The 12092-nt window shown below is 48.4% G+C and overlaps 1 protein-coding gene across 1 annotated transcript in view; it reads left to right on the top strand.

Moving 5' to 3' along the window:
- The first annotated feature begins 524 nt into the window (after positions 1 to 524).
- Positions 525 to 12092, top strand: part of NUF2 (NUF2 component of NDC80 kinetochore complex) — a 57164-nt gene continuing 45596 nt past the window's right edge. The window contains exon 1 of the mRNA XM_073593279.1: positions 525 to 652. The gene's annotated coding sequence lies outside the window, so the exon portion shown is untranslated. The remainder of the gene's footprint in view (positions 653 to 12092) is intronic.

The raw sequence follows: 12092 nt of genomic DNA, 5'->3' as shown, positions 1-12092 counted from the left end.
GGTAAAAAAAATCCCTTGTGGGTTTAATTAACCATTTTTTGGTTAATTCTCCTTTAAGGGGGTGTGGAAGGGGGCGTGTCCTATGCCTATATACGTTTGTTAGTAGGTGTCCCTCATTCCCATCTCAAAACGTTGGGAGGTATGTTATTGCTTTCACAAGAAGTCAAACAACCCCCCTTGTCATAGGTTTGAGTAGGTGACAGGTCTTCCTTGCAGAAGCATTAAGCGACTAATAAGCTGCTAATAGCTCTATTACTAACCGAAGAAGAGTGGGTCACTTTCCCATAATAAAGATGGCCGTCGGAGTGCTCGGCCCCGCCTCGCACGTTACCCAGAGGGATAAGGATGCAGCTGAGTGCGCAGGTGCAGATAGCAATTTTGCTTGACCGCCCAATTCCCGTTTATTCATTGGACCGCCCGTAATGTAAACAATATCTATAGTTACACAGCCATAGGCGCAGCAACACAATCTCTGTATTCACATGAAAAAAAACGGCGGCGAAATCCAACGTGCGACTGTCCAGCGGTGGAACGCATGTGCGTGTCAGACGCAGAGTAGTGACATCAGGGAAGGGGAGGGATTAAGTTTAAAAAGTTCCCGGTTACAACGTATTTATAGAGTATCTGTGGCTGATAGAAGCAGCGATCTAACGTGAGTACCGGAGACTGGCACCGCATATTATTGTACGGATTTGTGGGTGTAGAGTGCCGGTGTCAGGTTCGTGCAATGTGTATGTTCATTGTACAGCTGACATCATAGGAGAACAATATTACAGGAGAGACCTATAGTAAGGGCCAGTGAGCACTACACATGGGACAATCTGATTGTATGATCTGCTTTATGATGACCATACACTATACAATCACGTTGTAATGATCTGCATTGCATTTACCAACAAGTATGTAGTGCAGGGAACTGTCAGGCTGGATACAAATGGATTACACAGTTTAGGACTTGTATTCTATAGTTTTGGTAAAGCTGATTGTATGGTCAGGTTGTAATGTGTATGGTAGTGCCTCCCGCCATGTTGGAGGATGGTGTGCTCCTGGGTACAAGGACGGCCACCTCTCCATTTTTTTTTGAAAAGTCATTAGATATAAATTCTGTAGCTGCTGACTTTTGAGACCGGGCTTGAAAAATTCCAGGTTGCCATGGCGACTAGGAATTGCATCCTGGCGCCTGGGCTTTTGTCAGCCCATTCACCGTGGAGGAATGCACATTGTGTATAGCCTGGCACCCAGGACATGCAGTTCCGGGCGGTGGGCAGCTAGCTTTTTTTTTTTTTCTACATTTAGCCCTGCCGCGGGCAAGCAGCAGTACTTACTTGTCAGGTACTAGCGTTTGGGCGGCTCTACTGCCACCCGGTTACTTCCACTGTCATGGTATAGCAACCCCCCCCATGTATCCTGGGTTTCTCTTGCCCATCTGTGAGCCTGGCATCAGCATAGTAGGCACTGCAGGGATGGGCATCTAGTTCAGGACCCAGAAGCAATGTGTATGACCTCACTTCCGGGTCTCCATTGACAGCTTCCCTGGCTGGGAAAGAATGTAATGTAGTTGAGCACAGAGGAGACTTGCAGGGTCTTTTAGACCAGCAGTCCCCAAACGTTTTGGCTCCAGGGACCTGTTTCACAGCAACCAATTTTCCTGGGGGCGGTGGTGGTTGGTTAGTGGAGGATGGTGGTTGTGGTGGACAGGTTGGGGGATAGGATATTCGTGAAGTCTGTCCTCAGCCCCCTTTACAGCACAGTTCCCCTTAACTTTACAGTGCAGTCCCCTTTACATTAAAGTGGATGTAAAACCTCACATATACCCAATAAAGTGAACAGCCTCAGATGATCCAGAGATGAAACAAATCTTCCTACATAAGTTTTACTTGTATGTCTGCTGTCTTCATGTTTTATATACTGTTTAGAAAGTGTACATCATGTTAGAATTTGCACTTCCTCATTCAGCAGTAGCAGTGTATTGTTGGATTACACTGGGAGACAGCTGATTGGAGGAAAGGCGCCCCGCGCCCCCCCCCCCCTCCAGATAGGCAGAGACTTTCAGAGCTGTCCTGTGAGTAGAGCAACTTTCTGCTAATCTATTTAAAGCACCCACCCTGACACAAAAATTCAGGCTGGTTTTATCTCCTGTGTCGGAGAACTTGTCAGAAGTGCTAATAACAGAAGAACGGAGCAGGACAAAGCCACAGGACATGGTGCTTTGAAGAAAGATGAGAAAACACTGCAGATATATGCCCAGCTCAAATTTCATGAATTTGATTTACAGCCACTTTATTAATGCAACTGGGACTGCTCTGTAAAGGGGGCTGTGATATAAAGGGGACTGCACTGTAACAGTGCCCCTTTACAGTGCAGTCCCCTTTACATTACAGTGCTCCTGCAGTCTACCCCCTCCCCTCTTTTCCTCTCTAGTAAAGATGAGCTCAGGCATATTTGCAAATCCACGTGCCCACGCCCGCCAGGAAGCTGACACTCCGCATAGCTAGTCACAGGCTGTGAGACATTTCCCGATCTGTGCAGCTGCGGACCGGGAAATGTCTCACTGCCTGTGATTAGCGCTGCGGAGCTTCAGCTTCCTGGCTGGCGCGGGCACGTGGACTTGCGAAAACGCCTGGGCTTATGCTTACTCTCTAGCATCAATCTCTGCCTCCCCTGCTCAGGACTCTTACCTGTGGGGCAGAGGATGTTAACAGTCCGTGTGTCCTCTCCCAGCAGATCTTATGTCTTCCTATCAGCAGGGCAGGGGGTGGGAGAAGTGCTCCATTCTGATCTTCAGCTCCTCTCACCCCCTGCCCTGCTGATAGGAAGATATTGTCAGCTGAGTGGGTGGGAGAGGACACACAGGCATGGCCGCACAGCAGGAGATGAGCAGCGACTGTGGTCTGATAGCCTTGTGCGGACCGTGGTCACCGCTCATCTCCTGCTGTGTGGCCCTGTAAGTAACAGGCCACGTTAAGAAAGAGATGTTTGCCAGGCTAGGGATCCAGCGCTGTCCTCTTCTGGGCCGTTTCTTCGTTAGTCTTTGGGTCCCTAGTGCTGCTATCTTGGCTAAGGGAAGCGATCCGTGTTTCATCTTAGCCATAGAGTAGCTCAGGTCAAGTCCACTAGTCTGTTTTTCAGGCAGATCTAGATGAAGGCCCCATGTGAGCCTATGGTCAGGTAGAGGTCAGTGGACATGCATGCTGCTGGGAATAGACTCTGGACAGACCCTTATTTAACCACATGCTTACTGGGCACTTAAACCCCCCTCCTATCCAGACCAATTTTCAGCTTTCAGCGCTGACGCGGTTTTTATTTTCTGTTAAAAAAAATGTAAAAAAAACTGAATTTAAAAAAAAAAAAAAAAAATGTTTTTTTTTATATATTTTGTTATAAAAAATTTAAAACAGGTAATTTTTCTTCTTCATGGATGAGGCGGCACTGATGGGTGGCAATAATGGGCACTATCAGTTACAATGATAGGCAGCACTGCTAGGTGGTACTGATTGGCACTAGTGGTGGGCACTGATAGGTGGCACTGTTATATGGGCACAGATGAGGCAGATGTGCCTCTTCCACTTCGGGACCGATGTCCCTCGCATCCGAGCCGGTGATCGGCTTTTTTTTTCTACTCACACTGTCGGCGTGAGTAGAAAAAAAAGCCGATTACCGATCTTTTGTTTACATCATGTGATCAGCTGTCATTGGCTGACAGCTGATCACATGGTAAGGGGCCGGGACCTTACTTAGATTGGTGATCACCTGAGTCTCAGTGACTCGGTGATCACAGCGCGTGCCCTGCAGGGCGCGTGCACAGGGGAGGCCGTCATATGACGGCCTCCCGGGAATTCAGGTCCGCGCTGTGGCCGTCATTCGGCCATATCGCGGATGTCAAGTAGTTAAGTCATTAGTTGGCAATGACAGGATTTACTCCTCTCATCCAGCACACTCAGTCCTTGTCCTGCTGATTTTAATCTGAATGGAATAAAGGAGCTGTCGTTACTTTTGGGGTGGTGGGAAGAGAATTTCTGGAGTGAAGGTCTATTCCAAAGCTATTCCCAGTCCACAACCTCTGGAACACGTGACTTGTCCCAGAAGGTTGCTGAACCATTCGCAAAGCGCAGTGGGGAACTGGCTGTGAAGCTGCAAGGAGTCACTGCCGGCTTCCAACAGTAAACGGGGTGGTGTAAGGAACCTAGAGTTCAGCAATATACCACCCCGAGTGAGAACAGCCCTGGATCCTCGGACAGGTAAGTGTTCTTTTATTAAAAGTTAGCAGTTACAGCATTTGTAGCTGCTGACTTTTATTTTTTCAGACTTAATCTATTCTGTTCTAGTAAAAATAAAGTTGGAGTTCAGCTTTAAGATCACTTCAAAGACCCATGTCAATGGGAACATTCTTTTGACATCAGTTTAAACACTTCAGCCCCGGAAGGTTTGGCTGCTCAATGACCAGAGCACTTTTTGCGATATGGCACTGCGTCGCTTTAACTGACAATTGCGTGGTTGTGCGACGTTGTACCCATACAAAAGTGATGTCCTCCATTTGTGGGGAAAAAAGCTTTCTTTTGGTGGTATTTTATCATCTCAACGGTTTTTATTTTTTGGGCTATAAACAAAAAAAGCGCACCAATTTTGAAAAAAAACACAATATTTTGTCCTTTTTTACTATAATAAATATCCCCATTTTTTTTTTTTTTTCTCAGTTTAGGCCGATATGTATTCTTCTACATATTTTTGGTAATAAAAATTGCAATAAGCGTATATTGATTGGTTTGCGCAAAATTTATAGCATCTACAAAATAGGGGTTAGATTTATGACATTTTTATTATTTTTTTTTTTTTTACTAGTAATGGCGGCGATCTGCGATTTTTATATTGTGACTGCAACATTATGGCGAACACATCAGACACTTTTGACACATTTTTGGGACGATTGACAATTATACAGCGATCAGTGCTATAAAAATGCACTGATTACTGTATAAATCTCACTGGCAGGGAATGGGTTAACTGTGTTCCCTGACTGTGTGTTCTAACTGTAGGGGATTGACTATAGGAGATGACAGATCGTGGTCCCTAGCTATTAGGAACTCACGATCTGCAATCTCCTCTCAGAACAGGGATGTGTGTGTGTTTACACACACATCCCTGTTCTGAGAGGAGATTGCAGATCGTGAATTGTCAAGTCCCCCCCCCCCCCCCCATCTCATTGGTACCCTCGTTCAGCAGTCCCCCCCCCCCCCCCCCCAATCTCATTGGTACCCTCGTTCAGCAGATTCCCCCCCCCCCCATCTCATTGGTACCCTCGTTCAGCAGATTTCCCCCCCCCCCCCCCCATGTTATTGGTACCCTCGTTCAGCAGATTCCCCATCTCATTGGTACCCTCGTTCAGCAGATCCCCCCCCCCCCCCATCTCATTGGTACCCTCGTTCAGCAGATCCCCCCCCTTCTCATTGGTACCCTCATTCAGCAGATCCTCCCCCCCCACCTCATTGGTACCTTCGTTCAGCAGATCCCCCCCCCCCACCTCATTGGTACCCTCGTTCAGCAGATTCCCCCCCCCCCAACTCATTGGTACCCTCGTTCAGCAGATTCCCCCCCCCCCCACCTCATTGGTACCATCGTTCAGCAGATTCCCCCCCCCCCACCTCATTGGTACCCTCATTCAGCAGATTCCCCCCCCCCACCTCATTGGTACCCTCGTTCAGCAGACCCCCCCCACCTCATTGGTACCCACGTTCAGCAGACCCCCCCCACCTCATTGGTACCCACGTTCAGCAGACCCCCCCCCACCTCATTGGTACCCACGTTCAGCAGACCCCCCCCACCTCATTGGTACCCACGTTCAGCAGACCCCCCCCCCACCTCATTGGTACCCACGTTCAGCAGACCCCCCCTCACCTCATTGGTACCCACGTTCAGCAGACCCCCCCCCCCTCCATCTCATTGGTACCCACGTTCAGCAGACCCCCCCCCCCACCTCATTGGTACCCACGTTCAGCAGACCCCCCCCCCACCTCATTGGTACCCACGTTCAGCAGACCCCCCCCCCACCTCATTGGTACCCACGTTCAGCAGAACCCCCCCCCACCTCATTGGTACCCATGTTCAGCAGACCCCCCCCCCCCCCCACCTCATTGGTACCCACGTTCAGCAGACCCCCCCCCCACCTCATTGGTACCCACGTTCAGCAGACCCCCCCCCCACCTCATTGGTACCCACGTTCAGCAGACCCCCCCCCACCTCATTGGTACCCACGTTCAGCAGACCCCCCCCCCCCCACCTCATTGGTACCCACGTTCAGCAGACCCCCCCCACCTCATTGGTACCCACGTTCAGCAGACCCCCCCTCACCTCATTGGTACCCACGTTCAGCAGACCCCCCCCCCTCCATCTCATTGGTACCCACGTTCAGCAGACCCCCCCCCCACCTCATTGGTACCCACGTTCAGCAGACCCCCCCCCCCCCACCTCATTGGTACCCACGTTCAGCAGACCCCCCCCCCACCTCATTGGTACCCACGTTCAGCAGACCCCCCCCCCCACCTCATTGGTACCCACGTTCAGCAGACCCCCCCCCCGCACCTCATTGGTACCCATGTTCAGCAGACCCCCCCCCCCCACCTCATTGGTACCCACGTTCAGCAGACCCCCCACCTCATTGGTACCCACGTTCAGCAGACCCCCCCCCCCACCTCATTGGTACCCACGTTCAGCAGACCCCCCCACCTCATTGGTACCCACGTTCAGCAGACCCCCCCCTCCATCTCATTGGTACCCACGTTCAGCAGACCCCCCCCCTCCATCTCATTGGTACCCACGTTCAGCAGACCCCCCCCTCCATCTCATTGGTACCCACGTTCAGCAGACCCCCCCCCTCCATCTCATTGGTACCCACGTTCAGCAGACCCCCCCCTCCATCTCATTGGTACCCACGTTCAGCAGACCCCCCCCTCCATCTCATTGGTACCCACGTTCAGCAGACCCCCCCCCCCCTCCATCTCATTGGTACCCACGTTCAGCAGACCCCCCCCCCTCCATCTCATTGGTATTCACGTTCAGCAGATTTCCCCCCCTCCATGTCATTGGTATTCACGTTCAGCAGATTTCCCCCCCCCCATGTCATTGGTACCCTCCTTCAGCAGATTCCCCCCCATCTCATTGGCATTGATACCCCCGTTCAGCAGATTACCCCCTCCCCCCCCCCACCCAGCGTGCTCTGTGATTGGCTATCACAGATCCAGGTAAAGGGCCTTTACCACATGATAAGCTGTTGGCCAGTAAAAGCTGATCACAGGATGTAAACACAAGCTGGTTAGTGGGTTTTCTTATCGTATGTCATGGGACACAGAGCCATAGTAGTTACTATGTGGGTTATAGGCCACCTTCAGGTGATGGACACTGGCACACCTTAAGACAGGAAGTCCACTCCCTATATAACCCCTCCCACTACTGGGAGTACCTCAGTTTTTTCGCCAGTGTCTAAGGTGTTGGTCATGAGTAGAGATGTATGGTGCTGAGTTCCACTGGAGCAATCCTTGCTGGGGCCAGCTATGCAGCCGGATCCATTCAAAGAGTCTTTTCAGGCCGAATTGAATGGTACCAGGGCCTTGTGGTGGAAGAAACAAGGTTTTGCATGTAACGCTTCTCTTTTTAAGAGAGCTGTACCCCGGGATCCAGAGCTTTGGTTTTTTTAAGCCATAAAGTTTTTTTTTTTTCTGGCGGGGTGTTTTACGGGTCCAGGAGTGTGGATTCCACGAGGTTTCCCGGTTCCTGAAGGTTTTGTAATAGAGCCCATCGTGAGAGGTGAAGATTGGGTCTGTTGGTTTTTACCACAGACAACCCTGCGGCGGGAAAGGTAAGTGGAGGTTTCTAAGGAATTTTTAAAAATTTTTTTTTTTTTTTTATGAAATGTCTCCTTTTAAAAAAGTAAATGTTGTCATGCCTAAGAGTCACCACTGGGGGCTGTATAGAGCACATACCTTGTCATGCTTTCCTTAAACATCACGCTGTATCACAGAAGCAGCAGGCTTCCCTCTGGCGAGCAGCTCAGACCTCTGGTGAGATTGGGGGGGATTTTCTTCCACGAAACACCCCCCACCTGGACAAAGCTCTCCCCCTCTCCCTGCAAGGGGGAAGCCAAAAACGATCTTCGATGCCGCTCCATTATTTAACCACCCCTGCACGACGGCTTGTTACAGGTCTCCTCCTCACCGCCCTCCCCCCAGCGCGGGAGTATTTTTAAAAGCTCCATTTTTGCTGGCTGCAAAAGTCGGAGGGGCACAAGAGCAAAAAAGGGGCATATAAGACGTTGGTGACACAGGTATTCCCTAACGCAGTTACTAAAAGCATCAGGCTGAGCGTTAATAGCAGTGGCTGGACTATTGCTCAAGCAGTGGATGCGATTTCTTCTGATCGTACCTCTGCTTTTGTGCATTGGGCTAAGGTCAAAAGGGGGGGTTGAAACACCCCCAAAAAAGGGCTAAAACGGTCTCCCTCAAGCTCTGGAAAGCCTACTCGTTTCTACAATGGCATCTTCCCCTGAGAGGGGGTGGCTGGTCTGAGTGAGCATCGGGGCCATGAAATGTTTGCAACTGTTTTCAACACCGCAGCCCCTGTTTATGTTACTAAAAAGGGTTTTTTTTTTGGTTTTTTTTTTCCTCAGCCATGATAGGATTGAAAAAAAAAAAAAAAATTAGCGGCTTTAATCGCATCCCAGTGTGGGACTAAAAGGCAACAGGTTCTCTTCCGTTCACAATCTGTAAGATTGGTGCAATTTCTTGCTGAATGGTCCTCTCCACATTTATTTACCCTTAACTGAGTGTTTGGGTTCGCTAAAGCCTCAAGCTGTGCATGCCTTTCCTGTCCATTCATTGCTGGAAAAGCTTTTTGTATCTGAGTGGGATCACCCAGATAAGCAATTTTTTTTCACACTTTATCCTATGGAGGAGAAAATTCACTAAAAGTGGGGTTTACCAGCAATTAACGCTGCTATATCCTCTGTGAATAAGAGCTTGACTTGTCTGGCAGACAATGCTCAAATGCTTAGGGATCCAACGGATAAAAAGTTGGAATTCCTATTTAAAAAAAAAAAAAACACTTTTTTTTTTTTTTTTTCTCTCTGGTAGATTGAGTGTCTCAGCCTGCGCTGGCAGTAATTGGTTAATCGTTGAGAGACCAGTTTAAAAAGGTGTTCAAGGTTATCCTGTTCAGCAAGCCCAGGGTCTGGCAAGCTACTAGAAGCCTTATGTTTGCAATAGTTGCTATGAGAGAGTCTATCCTTCAGGCCTTGCACCCTTTGCTAAGCGCCATGTAAGAAGCTCCTGGCTAGTCTTCCTTTTTGCGGTGAAATGGCTAATTGGGGATGATTTGGGTAATACATCCAAAGAAATTCTAGTGGAAAGTACACCTTTGCCATTTAAGAAAAGGAGTAAATGTATTTTCATTTTAACAAGCTCCTTCTCCTGTGCCAGGGGCATCAGCCTCCAGGCAGTTCAACCCCAGGGAAAAAGAGGTCTTGGGGGGGGGGGGGGGACCTACAAAATACTGAAGCCTCCTTATGAGGTTGTGCCCCCGCTCGCTCAAATAGGGGAATACTTCTGCAGTTCTCAAGGATCTGGCAGGAAGAGTGTCAAGGATGGGGGACTTTATCAATCGCTCCAGGATACAAACTGGAGTTCCAAGAGTTCCCGTCTCCTCGTTTTCTCAGATCAAACATTCCTAAGGATCCAGAGAAAAAGAAGTCTTTCTGTTAAGCATTGGACCATCTTTTGGCAAAAGGTGATCATGGCGGTCCCCATGTAAGAGCAGGGGTTGGGGTTTGGTTGAAACCTTTTTCATGGTGCCAAAACCGAATGGATATTCTGGATCTCAAAAATCGAATTCAATTCCTGAATATAACCGCTCTTTTTTTCGCATGGAGTCAATCAGTTGTCTCCATCCTACAAGGAGGAGAACTTCTGGCATCAATCGACATCAAAGATGCATACCTCCATGTGCCTATTTCCTCGCTCACTAGTAATATCTACTTTTCAAGGTAGAAAATCTTCATTTTCAGTGGGTAGCTCTAGTTTTCGGTCTAGCTACTGCACCTTGTGTGTTTACAAAGGTTATGGCCCCTCCTCTAGCCAGATTAAGGGCCCAAGGTATAACTATTATAGTTTACCTAGACGTTCTGTTCTTGATAGACCGTTCGGTAGCCCGCTTAGACCAAAGTATGGTCACCACATTCAACTACCTGGAATACCTAGGTTGGATTCTCCACCTAGAAGAAATCTTCTTTAAAACCATGAAGAAGGCTAAAATACTTGGGTCTGATCATAGATACACCCAGAAAAGGGTATTCTTGCCCCAGGCAAAGATCAACGCCATAAAGGAACTGATTCAGGTGGTCGAAGCTAGATGAATTCTTCTATTCAGCTTTGCATGAGGTTGTTGGAAAAGATGGTGGCTTCATTCGAGGCCGTTCCTTATGCTCAGTTTCATTCGAGACTGCTGCAAAACAGTATCCTATCAACTTGGAACAAAAGGGTTCAAGTTCTAGATTTCCCAATGTGTCTGACTCCAAAGGTGTGCCGGAGCCTCAGTTTATGGTTAATAACCAAAAATCTGCAAAGGGGGAAAATCCTTCCTTCAGTTACCTGGGAAGTGGTAACAACATATGCCAACCTTTTTTGGGTTGGGGAGCAGTCCTGGAAGAGGCAACTGTCCAAGAGAAGTGGCCCAGATCAGAAATGGCCTTGCCCATTAACATTCTAGAAATTCAGGCAGAGCACTTGGACCTGAACGTTCAATTTACAGGATTTGTCCTGCCAGGATTCAATCCGACAATGCCACAGTAATGACCTATATTAATCACCAAGGGGGCACAAGAAGTTGTGCGGCCCAGAGAATAGAAAATTGGCAGGCGGACTGCTTGAGTTGCGAGCAGTTGTTCCCGGGAGAATGGTTCCCCCCCCCCCGATATCTTCCTGTCAATATGTCAAAGAAGGGGGATCTCAGGAGTAGATCTGTTTGCGTCCAGGTTCAGCAAAGAAATCGACAACTTTGTGTCAAGAACAAAGGATCCGTTAGCATACGGAACAGATACCTTGCTATTCCCGTGGAATCGGTTCTCACTGATTTATGCATTCCCTCCTATTTTTGCCTGCGTCCACGACTTCTTTGCATGATCAAGCAGGAAGGGAAGTTTGTGATTCTTGTGGCCCAGGAGATCTTGGTATGCAGAGATCGTAAAGATGGCGGTAGGGGACCCATGGATACTACCGCCACGGCAAGACCTTCTCTCGCAAGGTCCAGTATTCCATCCTATTTTACAAGCGCTAAATTTAACGGTTTGGCTATTGAGACCCACATTCTGAAGAAGCGTGGGCTGTCAGGTTCAGCGGAGTCTCTGGTTAATGCAAGGAACCCGGCCTCCAGAGTCATATATTATAGAGTCTGGAAGGCATATGTCTCTCCTGGTGTGAATCCAGGGGTTGGCACCCCAGGAAGTATATCATAGGTAGAATCCTTGACTTTCTACAGATGGAATTAGAAATAAAGCTGGTCTTGAGTACTAGCAAGGACCAGGTTATTGGTATTATTTCAGCGACCACTTGCTTCACACTGTTTGGTTCGTAGCTTTATTTAGGGGGTAACGCGGCTTAATCCTCCGTTTAGGTCACCCCTGAACCCTTGGGACTTGAATTTTAGTCCTGTCGGCATTACAGAAACAGTCTTTTGAGCCGAGACGACATATTCCCTTGGTCCTTTTGACAAGGAAACTAGTTTTTCTGGTAGCCATATCTTCTGCAAGAAGGGTATCAGAGTTGGCTGCTCTTTCTTGTAAAGAGCCATATTTAATCACAAGGATAAGGTTGTATGCGTCCTAATTTTCTACCAAAGTTAGTGTCAGGTTTTCATTTAAACCAGGATATTGTTCTACCTTCATTTTTCCCAGAGCCCTGTTCTGCGGAAGAAAAGTCACTACATTCTCTTGATGTGGTGAGAGCAGTCAAAATCTATTTAAGGACGACTGCTCATATTCAAAAAAACGGATGTTTTGTTTGTGTTGCCTGAAGGTCCTAAAAGAGGACAGGCAGCATCGAAATCTACTATTT

Source organism: Aquarana catesbeiana, linkage group LG07 (assembly GCF_042186555.1).
Source record: "Aquarana catesbeiana isolate 2022-GZ linkage group LG07, ASM4218655v1, whole genome shotgun sequence".
NCBI classification, from domain to species: Eukaryota; Metazoa; Chordata; class Amphibia; order Anura; family Ranidae; genus Aquarana; species Aquarana catesbeiana.
The sequence above is the reverse complement of the archived record's forward strand: the minus strand, read 5'-3'. Positions and strand labels throughout refer to the sequence as shown.